At 39.4% G+C, this 13,588-nt stretch overlaps 1 protein-coding gene across 3 annotated transcripts in view; it reads left to right on the top strand.

Annotated features, from left to right (window-relative positions):
* Window positions 1-13,588, top strand: part of CTNNA3 (catenin alpha 3) — a 1,813,915-nt gene that overhangs the window by 362,630 nt on the left and 1,437,697 nt on the right. The window lies entirely within an intron of this gene.

Below are 13,588 nucleotides of genomic sequence, written 5' to 3'. Positions count from 1 at the left end.
CCTCAGAGTTGATGGCTATTGATTGATCAGGGTGGTAGTTACTGAATTTTGGGTGGCTGTGGCAATTTCTTAAAAATAAGGCTGCAATGAAGTTTGCCCCATTGATTATTCCTTTAATGAAAAATTTCTCTATAGCATGTGATTTTGTTTGATAGTATTTTACCCATAATGTAACTTCTTTCAAAATTGTGGTCAATCCTTTCAATCCTGGCCACTGCTTTATCAACTAAGTTTATGTAATATTCCAAATCCTTTGTTGTCATTTAAACAGTGTTCACTGTATCTTCACCAGGAGTAGATTCCATCTCAAGAAACTTTCTTTGCACATCCAGTAGAAGCACCTACTCCTCCAGTCAAGTTTTATCATGAGACTGCAGCAATTACCCATATCTTCAGGCTTCACTTCTAATTCCGTCTCTCTTGCTATTTCTCTTACATTTACTGTTACTTCCTCCATTGAAGTCTTGAAGCCCTCACAGTTTTTCATGCAGGTTGGAATCGACTTCTTCCAAACTCCTGTTAATGTTGATTTTGACCTCCTGCCATGAATCATGAATGCTCTTAATGGCATCTAGAATGGTGAATTCTTTCTAGAAGGTTTTTAATTTACTTTGCTCAGATCCATCATAGGAATCACTAATCACTATCTGTGACAGGTATAGCCTATGAAATGTATTTATTAAAAACAAGACTTGAAAGTTGAATTTACTCCTTGATCCATGGGCTACAGAATGGATGTTGTGTTAGCAAGCGTGAAAAATCCATTTATTTCCTTGTATATCTCCATCAGAGCTCTTGGGTGGCCAGGTGCATTGTCAAAGAACTGTAATATTTTGAAAGGAATCTTTTTTTTTTCTGAGCAGTAGGTCTCCACAGTGAGCTTAAAATATTCAGCACACTATGCCCTAAACAAATGTGCTGTCATCTAGGCTTTGTTACATTTATAAAGCACAGGCAGAGTAGATTTAGCATAGTTCCTAAGGGCCCTGGGATTTTCAGAATGGTAAATGAACATTGGCTTCAATTAAGTTGATGAATTCAAGAGTCATTAGCTACATTAGCCCTAACAAGAGAGTCCACCTGTCCTTTAAAGTTTTGAAACCAGGCATTGACTTTTCCTGTCTAGCTCTGAAAGTCCTAGATGGAATCTTCTTCCACTAAAAGGCTGTTTTGTCTACACTGAAAATCTGTTGTTTAGTGTAGCCACTTTCATCAATTATCTGAAGTAATCTTCTGGATAATGTGCTGCAGCTTCTCCCTCAGCACCTGCTGCTTCACGTTGAACTTTTATGTTATGAAACTTCTTTCCTTAAATCTCATGAACCAACCTCTGCGAGCTTCAAACGTTTCTTCTGAAGCTTCCTCACTTCTCTGAGCCTTCACAGAATTGGAGAGAGGTAGGTCTTGATCTGGGTTAGGTTTTGGCTTAAGGAAATGTTTAGCTTTTGATTGAAAGTGAGAGACCTGCTATAGTTTCTTTCATTTGAACATTTAGAGTCACTGTAGGATTATTAATTGGCCTGATTTCAACATTGTATCTCAAGGAATAGAAAAGTCCTAGGAGGGAGAGAGATGGAGGAAGTGGGGACAACTGGTTATTGGAGGAGCCAGAACACATAAAACGTTGAGTAATTAAGTTCACTCTCTTTTATGGGTGCTGTTCTGGGTCCCCCACAACAATTACGATGGTAACATAGATCACAGATCACTGTAACAGATATAATAATAATGAAGAAGTTTGAAATGCTGTAGTAATTACCAAAATGTGACACAGAGACAGGAAGTGAGCACATGGTGTTGGAAAAATAGCACTTGACACTGAGTTGCCACAAACCTTCAATTTGTAAAAAACACGCTATCTGTGAAGTCCCATAAAGCGAGGCACAATAAAACAAGGTTATACACACACACACAGAGTAAGTTCTCACTCAATGTGTTGAAAGATTATTGGAGACTGCAACTTTAAGCAAAATAATATATAATAAAACCAACTTTACTATAGGCTAATTTACATAAACAAGCAATAAGTTCCTACAGCATATTTGTCGTAGAAATATCATCAAACTTCTAAGACTCAACACTTTTAATATTAAACACTGAAATAAATGTGAGCTATACATACATTCAAGAAAGATTAATGAAAACAAGTAAGATAATTACTTACCCAAGTTTTGGTGAATCAGTGAGTGATGGTGGTTGTAGTGGTAGTGGGTTGAATCAAGGAATGAATGTTTGCAAAGTGAGAATTATAAGGAGCACCTCCTATAACCACACAGTCCAAAACAAACAATAAATATGGCAGGCTTGCTCAGCACTTTTGGACCCCATTGTTTTGTGGTGTGCATTTGTATGTTTAACATTTTGCACATTTTTTAATTTTACAATAAATTATATTTATTCATTTTCTAACCTGCTTATTCCTGTTCAGGGTTGTGAGTGGCTAGTACCTATCCTGGCATATCAGGGTGCAAGGCAGGAACCAGCCCTTGACGGGACTCCATTCCATTGCAGCCTCACTCATACACACACTCCCACACTCACTCCAACTTTGACATTGTAGATACAACAATTAATCTAATGTGCACATCTTTGGGATATGGGAGGAAACTCACACAGTTGGGGAGAATGTGGAAACCCCACACAGACAGTTATCCTGGCTGGAAGTAGATTTTTTTCCCCTCATCAACGTGTGTGTGTGTGTGTGTGTGTGTGCGCGCGCGCGCACGCGTGCATATACTATTGAGGAAACAGTGTCATGAAGGTAAGTAATTTTCAGTATAGAAATCATTTTATAGATAATCTATACAACCAAGCAGTTTTTTAAAGAAGAATTTGGATTGTTTTTGTGTACAGAAAACTCAACAGTGTACATTTAACCCAGGTTAGTGGCAAGTCCTTTACTGTTTAACTTTTCCAGCTTGGCAATGCAAGCTAGAGATTTTGGACCCAGGATGTTGCCTCCTCAGTGCTGACAGATCTCATTATATCTGTCCTTGTAGTTAGTCTTGATAGCTTCCACCAGCTTAGCCAGAGCTCCTTTGTCTTCTGAGTTAACATGTGTGAAGGTGACAGTGGCACAAATGTTTCTGTGGACTAGATGTCTTTTAAGCTTGCCTTCTCTTGACAATGCAGTAAGGAACTCCCATCTTAGGATACAGGGCAGGCCTGCAGCAATCAGTTTGGTGGGACCCACATCATATGCAGTTGCTACCATCTGAGCCTTCTTGTTGTCTACCAAGGTGGTCACAATGTTAACCTTTGCTCAAAGGACAGGTGGTATCTTAGTGGGGACATCCTCTTTGCCGGCAGCTTTCTTCTTCTCTTGCTTTGTCTCTGCTTTGTACTTGTGGGTCAGTTTCAGCATTTGAGTAGCTGTTTGGCAGTCCAAAGCCTAGGTGAACTGGTTGATTGCAGGAGACACTTTCAGCCACTAATAGAAGATAGCTGTTTGCTGATGCAAGCAGATGTAGTGGGGCCCTTTGACAAAGCAAGTGAGGTCCCTTCTGAGATAGATGTCCTGTCCAATGCCAAAATTCTTAGACCTTTTCTCACACAGGGGATTCACCACCTTGTTGGCCTTCTGCGTTTTTATGACAGCAGGGACTGGAGCCACCTTCTCTGCCTTGGCCTTCTTTCCTTTCAGCAGCTTGGGTGGCTGGAGGAAGGAACAAGACCAAACATTTTGTATAAAGGATCTTATGATATTTTATTGTAAAAAATTAAAGGAAATTCTAGTGGTCCTTTAGGTCAAATAAAGAAAATATATTACATATGTACAGCTATTCCCTCATTGTCCTTATGGAAGACTTAGCAAATTACCCACGACACTCTACTTTGGTCCAAAATCAGCCTCATAATCCTTCTTAACACAGTGCTTCAGCCAGCCATCATCAGTTGATTGTAATTGATGTGAGAGATGAAAGTGGTGCCATGTATAATCTTTTTATTATTATTATTATTATTATACTTTAAGTTCTAGGGTACATGTGCATAACGTGCAGGTTTGTTACATATGTATACTTGTGCCATGTTGGTGTGCTGCACCCATCAACTCATCAGCACCCATCAATTCATCATTTACATCAGGTATAACTCCCAATGCAATCCCTCCCCCCTCCCCATGATGGGCCCCAGTGTGTGATGTTCCCCTTCCCGAGTCCAAGTGATCTCATTGTTCAGTTCCCACCTATGAGTGAGAACATGCGGTGTTTGGTTTTCTCTTCTTGTGATAGTTTGCTAAGAATGATGGTTTCCAGCTGCATCCATGTCCCTACAAAGGACGCAAACGCATCCTTTTTTATGGCTGCGTAGTATTCCATGGTGTACATGTGCCACATTTTCTTAATCCAGTCTGTCACTGATGGACATTTGGGTTGATTCCAAGTCTTTGCTATTGTGAATAGTGCCGCAATAAACATACGTGTGCATGTGTCTTTATAGCAGCATGATTTATGATCCTTTGGGTATATACCCAATAATGGGATGGCTGGGTCATATGGTACATCTAGTTCTAGATCCTTGAGGAATCGCCATACTGTTTTCCATAGTGGTTGAACTAGTTTACAATCCCACCGGCAGTGTAAAAGTGTTCCTAATTCTCCACATCCTCTCCAACACCTGTTGTTTCCTGACTTTTTAATGATTGCCATTCTAACTGGTATGAGATGGTATCTCATTGTGGTTTTGATTTGCATTTCTCTGATGGCCAGTGATGATGAGCATTTTTTCATGTGTCTGTTGGCTGTATGAATGTCTTCTTTTGAGAAATGTCTGTTCATATCCTTTGCCCACTTTTTGATGGGGTTGTTTGTTTTTTTCTTGTAAATTTGTTTGAGTTGTTTGTAGGTTCTGAATATTAGCCCTTTGTCAGATGAGTAGATTGCAAAAATTTTCTCCCATTCTGTAGGTTGCCTGTTCACTCTGATGGTAGTTTCTTTTGCTGTGCAGAAGCTCTTTAGTTTAATTAGATCCCATTTGTCAATTTTAGCTTTTGCTGCCGTTGCTTTTGGTGTTTTAGACATGAAGTCCTTGCCCATGCCTATGTCCTGAATGGTACTACCTAGGTTTTCTTCTAGGGTTTTTATGATATTAGGTCTAACATTTAAGTCTCTAATCCATCTTGAATTAATTTTCATATAAGGAGTAAGGAAAGGATCCAGTTTAAGCTTTCTACTTATGGCTAGCCAATTTTCCCAGCACCATTTACTAAATAGGGAATCCTTTCCCCATTTCTTGTTTTTGTCAGGTTTGTCAAAGATCAGATGGCTGTAGATGTGTGGTATTATTTCTGAGGACTCTGTTCTGTTCCATTGGTCTATATCTCTGTTTTGGTACCAGTACCATGCTGTTTTGGTTACTGTAGCCTTGTAGTATAGTTTGAAGTCAGGTAGCGTGATGCCTCCAGCTTTGTTCTTTTGACTTAGGATTGTCTTGGCAATGCGGGCTCTTTTTTGGTTCCATATGAACTTTAAAGCAGTGTTTTCCAATTCTGTGAAGAAACTCATTGGTACCTTGATGGGGATGGCATTGAATCTATAAATGACCCTGGGCAGTATGGCCATTTTCACGATATTGATTCTTCCATTTGTTTGTGTCCATGAGCATGGTATGTTCCATGAGCATGGTATGTTCTTCCATTTGTTTGTGTCCTCTTTTATTTCACTGAGCAGTGGTTTGTAGTTCTCCTTGAAGAGGTCCTTTACATCCCTTGTAAGTTGGATTCCTGACAGAAAGAGTCATATAAAGAATGCAGAGGCATTCATGTGCTATAGCTTGGAGCTAAATTAAGTTACAAGTAGTAAAAAGCTTTCAGAGGTGAGTATAATTCTTACTAAGTGTTTGCAAGCTTTCAATAAAGAGTTCCAGAGTTAGAGCTGTAGGAGAAAAATCTTCTCATTGATAGTGGAAAATCTACTCCAAATCATGGGATATGAAATTAGGCAAAATTGCTTTTAAAAAATGTGCAAAGAAAAGGAGATAGATACAGTCTAACAGGATAAACTGAGCTTGAGTAGATCTTGAGGAAGCTTAGGGTAGTTTACCTGATTTCATTCTGCATCAACAGAACAGATAAGTGTTGTTTAGGTCAACATTTTTTAAAATATGGGTTCTGTATTCATGAACCATCTGCTTATTTAAAAATGTGGATCAGAGAGTTGTCAATTTTTATTTTTATTTTTTTATTTTTTATTTTTTTATTATACTTTAAGTTCTGGGGTACATGTGCATAACGTGCAGGTTTGTTACATATGTATACTTGTGCCATGTTGGTGTGCTGCACCCATCAACTCGTCAGCACCCATCAATTCATCATTTATATCATGTATAACTCCCCAATGCAATCCCTCCCCCCTCCCCCCTCCCCATGATAGGCCCCAGTGTGTGATGTTCCCCTTCCCGAGTCCAAGTGATCTCATTGTTCAGTTCCCACCTATGAGTGAGAACATGCGGTGTTTGGTTTTCTCTTCTTGTGATAGTTTGCTAAGAATGATGGTTTCCAGCTGCATCCATGTCCCTACAAAGAATGCAAACTCATCCTTTTTTATGGCTGCATAGTATTCCATGGTGTATACGTGCCACATTTTCTTAATCCAGTCTGTCACAGATGGACATTTGGGTTGATTCCAAGTCTTTGCTATCGTGAATAGTGCCGCAATAAACATACAACGTGTGCATGTGTCTTTGTAGTAGAATAATTTATAATTGCAAATTAAAACCACAGTGAGAGAGCACTATAACCTTAGCAGGATGGCTAAAATGAAGAATAAATAAATAAAACTACCACCAGTCATTTATACATTATTCATGAAAATGTAGAATAACCTAACCACTCCAGGAGACAATATTGAGGTTTCTTGGGGGGAAAAATTACCAAACTACATTTTCCACTATCATACAATCTGGCAATCACTCTCCTGGGCATTTATGCTGGAGAAATGAGAACTTCTGCTTCCACACAAAAAAAGTGCTAGAATGTTCACAGCAGAATTATTTGTCATAATCAAAAACCAGAATCAGATCAGGCATCCTTCGACTGGTCAATGTTTAAACTTCAATGGATGGTATGTCCATATCAGGGGATAGAGATACTGATACAGCCAACAACAAATCACCAGAGAATAATGCTAAGTGAAAAAGCCAAACTCAGAAGGTCTTATTTGTATAGTTCCATTTATAGAACATTCTTGAAATGACAAAATTATAGAAATGAAGAACAGGTTAGCGGTTATCAGTGTCAGGGACGTAGTGGGTAGGGAGGTGAATGCTACTATAAAAAGAAAACATGAGGGATCCTTGTGGTGGTGGTGCGACTCTATTGACTGTATTAGTGTCACTACACTGGCTATATTTGTACACAGTTTTGTAAAAGGTTACCATTGGAGGAAACACTGGTAAAGAGTATATGAGACCTCTCTCTATATTTCTCACAACTGCCTGTGAGTCTACAATTATCTTAAAATAAAGGGTTTACTTTAAAACGGTAAAAAAAAAAAAAAAAAAAAAAAAGTGGATCAATAGTTCCTAATGGAGGAGTCAGACATCTTACAGAAATCTATCTCTGCAGTTCACAGAAAGTAGTTTTATGCTTTAGTTCTCAAGCACTCGAGCTCTGTTATGAGGAACAAAGTTTTCTAATTCAGCTTTTTTAAGTGAATTTTTAGGTTTGCCATTTAGGTTCCCAAATTCAGGCCCACTGAAGCCCAGTTACCATTTTTCAACTCTAAAAAGAATAGGAAAATGCTCTTTTGTTTCACTTTATAAAGTATCAAAAGTATGAATCAGAAAATCATTTTACTTTGGAACAAAGATTTTCTAGGAAATTTAATCTTTTATTTTTCAAAATAATTCAACCAAACACTTCGAGCCAATTTTAAATATTTTGTCTACCTCTCATTAGAGTAATGCACTTTTCTTCCTTTTGTTTTTCTAGACTTAATCACACAGATTCCTATAAGTAATTAGGTTTTTCATTCTTTCTAAACTCTTCATCTTAGCACTGCATTCAGTCATGACATAGTAATGTTTGTGGAATCCCAGTTGCTTTAATTGAGAATGGCTATATATTCTCTCATTAAGTAATTATTTTTCTTTATGTTTAATGAGGGAACAAGTAGCCCATTGCCCCAGATTCAGGCATAAAGATGAAATTCACTGGGAAGACATTATGTTTGAAATTTTTCTAGGGTTCCTCTTCACTGCGTGAATTCAGTTTTAGTGATAAAACCTAGAAGTTCTCAACATCTCTAAAAATATTATCCTTCTTACTCTAAAGCATGTGGAAAAAGTTGGCTTTGGAGGAGTTATGTTTGGCTAGAAAAGATACTATATCTCATCTCAAGAATGTTAACACGTATATATTCATCTCACTCTGCTACCAAGGAAGGGAAGGATTTTCAGATGGCCACATCACTTGAATAACTGAGTGATAGAACTGTTTTCTAGGTCACTGTTCCAATTCTGAACTAGCCCATTCTGTCCCTCCCCTCCCCCTCCCCCAGTTGGAGGAGACTCCTTCGTTGATTCTCACAATACTATGACTAGACAACATTTGGGAGCAAAAATAAAATTAATATGCTTATAAATAGCCTTAAATGAATTGTTTTGTCTTTGTGATAATTCCCTGTGGCTTTATGCTTGTGACTTCCTGCTGCCTGCAAGTGATGTTGGAAAATGGAAACACAGCAGTTTATTCACTTTTCATTATCCTGCATTTCTCAAGCTTGGACTTTGGCAGTTGAAGTAAGATAATCATTTTGTGCCATAAAAGAAGAAAAACAGTTTGCCAACAGGAGCCCAAATTTAATATCAGAAGGCTGGGAAATATGAAAGAGAGGTGATATCCGAGCAACACTTCTCCAACACAGTAATCTGGCAGTTTCTGTATTCCCAATTTATTTTTAAGAAACAATATCACTTTTGTCAGTAAAGACTTAAAAGCAATTTTGAATGTGTGTGGGAAAAAAAATAGCCAGAAAATTTCCCCCTTAACCTGATTTTTATTGCTTGATTTGTGGCTTAAAGTATTTTCATAGTATTTATGAGTAATGGTGGTTTCAGCAAGTATGAATTCCACCGTTTTGTCCACAGGATTAGTGGGGAGGGATTTTTGAATTCAGATCTTAGCTTTGGTGCTGGATGCCTTTAACAAAGACATTGCCATAATTGCTTTTCCTTTATCTGTATTTTACTTCTCTTTGGCAGGGTGAAATACCAGTTTATCCCAGGTATTGTCTGAGGAAGGTTTGGGGAGTGATCTGTGTGTTTAGATTTTCTGCCTAACTTTGTTAATGTGGTATGAATAAGGAGCATTTTTTTTTTTTTTTGGAGAAAATGACACTTTATACAAGTCAGTTCCTTTTTATTTACTTTATGGATGGTCTGGGATGGCAGCAGGACTTACCGTGAAAACTGTATGGTAACTCTCTATTCTTCTGACTGCCTTCCATGATCCTGTTTAGGAAGCTATTAAGCTTGTAGTTAGGTTACTTTCATTTCCTCTTGACTAAGTTGATATAATGATAGTAATATATGCTGAACTTATCTTTCAGTGTGTCAGTCACTGTGCCAATAGGTTTATATGTATGAACTGATTAACCTTTACAACTCCTAACAGTAGATCTTGCTGTTATCTCCATTTCACAGATGAGGACACATTGGAGACTGTATTCAAATCCAGGCAGTTTAAATATAGAAATATTTAAGAGCTGCTTCATGCTACCTCCTACAGCATGGCTGGGCAGAATAGACACAAAACACTCAGAAATATGAGTTTTGGGAAACATACAGGAGAGTGATGTGGCAGTGAGATGTTGCCTCCAGTATGAATTGTCCTTGTTTTCCAAAAACAGAATCCTGCTGAATTAATGACCAACAGTAATAGCAGCTATACCTCCCAGTTTCCCTTGCAGCTGTAATTATGCTTTGAGATTTGATTAAGATTAATGACATATAAGTGAAATTTTTATTGTGTAACTTTTACAAACTTCCATACAAGTTAGTCTACCTGCACATTTTGGCTCTATCCTGCTGCCTGGAATGTGGATGTCATGGTTGGGACTCTAGCTGCCATCTTGGACTATGAGGTTAAGGTCATATCTAAGGTGGTGGAGTGAGAAGTGGGAAGAAGCCCGGGTTCCTAGGTACTTTATAAAGTAGAACCACTACATCAGCTTGGCAGCACTTTACCTCCAGGCTTTTTTTTGTGAAAGCAAAGTAAACTTCTGTCTCCTTTGAAGCACTATGATTTTGAGTGTCTTTAACTTGCAACTAATTGCTCATTTCATACCTACTTAACAATTTGGATTATAAGTAGCTTCACTATTTGTGCATGGTAGGCCCTCCATAAATATTTGTTGATCTGTGTTTTTTATCTCTTCCCATTTTAATATTTAGAATCAGCTATTTGAGTTACTTTATAAGAACAGTGGCAATATGTATATATATTCTACATTCAGAATCATGCTGTAAATGTAAAATAATTGGGCAACAGAGCCTGAATGGTTTTCCTTTTTCTTTAAAGTAATGAGGAAGATCCAAATATTAAAATACAACTTACAAGTATCAAGGTAAAACTCTGTTGCCACATCCATGTAGCAACCAAATGTACTTTAAGTATGTTACTATTTACTACCATTTGACTTTTATTTTATTTTATTTTTGAGACAGGGTCTCAAAAAGAGTGATTACTGGAAAAATCACTTATGGGTTTATCTGGATGTTACAAATCAGAATTCTGATATTTAACATTATGCTACATTTATGGTACACTGAAAAAGTACGTGGGTATATATATGTTTATATTAAAAAGTTATATTTAAAAAGTTCCAAAACCAACTAAGTCCTATAATATCTTATTAATCATAAAAAAGAAAAAGAATTGGCAGGAGACAAGATGGCCAACTAGATGCAGGCAGGTGAAACAGCTCTCATGGAGGGACCCAGATGACTGGCACACTCCTAACAGATCTTCTGAGAGAGAGGCACTAAAAATGGACAGAGGGAAGACATAGAAGCTGGGCTGAAGGGCGAGAAAGCTGGGAAACCTACATGGGGCTACAGTACATCCACACTCATTCCTGGCCCCCAATGGCTCTGGGGGAACAGGTGAGTTGCAATGGCAAGGAGCAACCTTCCTCTTGCCACAGGCCTCTGGAACCCTGGCAGGAGGAGACCCTTTGATCACTATGGACACTCAAGCTGGCATGGAGAGCTGCTTAGAGAAGGAATAGGGGCAGCAGCCAGCTGATGTGGAGCCCAAAGGGTTTGGTGCATACTAGGGGAACTGTCAGTCCTGAACTCTGCAGGGTGGTCCTGCCCATCAGACGAGGCCAGTCTGACCTGAGAACCTCTTGGTCTGCTGTCCTCTCCCAGGGCCCCAACCCGGCTACACCTGCTTGCAGAGCAGCCTTGGGCACCCTGGGGTCCCACACCATAGCTTCTGCACTGGCAGTTTGTGCCTGACTGGTAGAGAGTTCCAGCAGGATGACCCCTACAGCTACGCACCAACCCACATGCTCCCTCCCATTATGCAGCTTTCTTTAGGCCTAAGGCTACTCCCCACATTGCTTTGCTGACATGTGTCTGTGGAGGTGAGTTTTGCTTTCCTTGACCATCAGCATTCGGGAGTTCAGTCTACCCTTCCTCCCCCAACTGACCTCTGTTGCAGACAGAGTCTTGGTGGGCACAGAGTCAGCCAGCCCTGCCCCTGCCAGTGCTCTGCCCTTATGCTAACACTCCGCAGAGAACAGTGGATCTTCCCACGCCCTGAGCAATCACTCCTACTTGCGAGGCACAGAGACCTATGCACCCAGACCTGCACCCATCAGTGCCCCACTCCTGAGCCAAAACACCACTTTCAGGGTGACCACACACACAGTCACCAGCGAAGGCCCTCCAGCTGCATTGCCTTTGCCACTGTGGTGAACACTTGCAGGGAGGCAGGCACCCTGGCACCTGCTACACACTCTGCCCCAACTGCCACTATTGTTGCTACTGGCACTTGTGAGCAAGAATGGATCCCATTGTCATCACACTCTGAAACACTTTTGCTGACACCACCCATTGGAGTGTAGTGACCAGTGGTCTAGGAGCACCTCATTCTCCCCCACCCCCCTAGTGAAGTGGATTCCTAACCTCAAGGAGCCAGAGAACAAAGTTGGGGCTCAATACAAGTCCCACAGAGTTACAGCATGCAGTCCAGGAGTTGGGAGGTAAGCACTGACCCTGTAAAATCTTCCAGAAATGAAAGCAGTTAGCTGAATTCACTTTATACCACAATCAAACCTTCAAGGTCATCACATAGGATAAAAGAAAAAAACCCATCCAAAGATCAGGAGCTTTAATGATTGAAGGAAGATAAGTCAACAAAGATGAGAAGGAATCAGCACAAGAACCCTGATGACCCAAAAAGCCAGAGTATCTTACTTGCTCCAAATCACCTCTCCAGCAAGGGTTCTGAACTGTATTGAGATGGCCGAAATGACAGAAACAGAATTCAGAATATGGATAGGAATAAAGATCACTGAGCTGCAGGAGTATATTGAAACCCAATCCAAGGAAGCTAAAAATCATGACAAAATGATGCAGGAGCTGACAGTCAAAATAGCCAGCCTAGAAAAGAATCTAACTGACCTGATAGAGCTGAAAAACACACTACAAGAATTTCATAGTGCAATCACAAGTATTAATAGCAGAATAGAACAAGTGGAGGAAAGAATCTCAGATCTTGAAAACTGGCTTTCTGAAATAAGACAGTCAGACAAGAATAGCGAGAGAAGAATGAAAAGGAACAAACAAAACCTCCAAGAAATATGGGATTATGTAAAGACTCCAAATATATGACTCATTGGTGTCCCTGAAAGAGGTGGGGAAAATGGAACCAACTTGGAAAATATATTTCAGGATATCATCCAGGAGAATTTCCCCAGCCTAGCTAAAGAGGCCAACATTCAAATTCAGGAAATGCAGAGAACCCCTAAAATACTTCACAAGAAGATCATTCTCAAGACTTATAATAATCAGATTATCTCCATGGTTGAAATGAAAGAAAAAGCGTTAAAGGCAGCTAGAGAGAAAGGTCAGGTCGCCTACAAAGGGAAGCCCATCAGACTAACGGTGGAACTTTCAGCAGAAACCATTCAAGCCAGAGGAGATTGGGGGACAATATTCAACATTCTTAAAGAAAAGAAATTTCAACCCCGAAATTCTTATCTAGCCAAACTAAGCTTCATAAATGAAGGAAAAATAAGATCCTTTTCAGACAAGCAAATGCTGAGGGAAATTGTTGCCATCAGAACTACTTTACAAGAACTCTTAACGGAAGCACTAAATATGGAAAGGAAAGACTGTTATCAGCCGCTACAAAAACACACTGAAGTACACAGACAAGTGACACTATAAAGGAACTACATAAAAAAGTCTGCAAAACAAACAGCTAACATCATGATGACAGGATCAAATCCACACATATCAGTACTAACCTTGAATGTAAATGGCTTAAATGCCCCAACTAAAAGGCACAGAGTGGCAAGTTAGATAAAGAACCAAAAATCATTGGTATGCTGTTTTCAAGAGACCCATCTTACATGCA

Source organism: Piliocolobus tephrosceles, chromosome 9 (assembly GCF_002776525.5).
Source record: "Piliocolobus tephrosceles isolate RC106 chromosome 9, ASM277652v3, whole genome shotgun sequence".
In the NCBI taxonomy this organism is placed as follows: Eukaryota; Metazoa; Chordata; class Mammalia; order Primates; family Cercopithecidae; genus Piliocolobus; species Piliocolobus tephrosceles.
The sequence above is the reverse complement of the archived record's forward strand: the minus strand, read 5'-3'. Positions and strand labels throughout refer to the sequence as shown.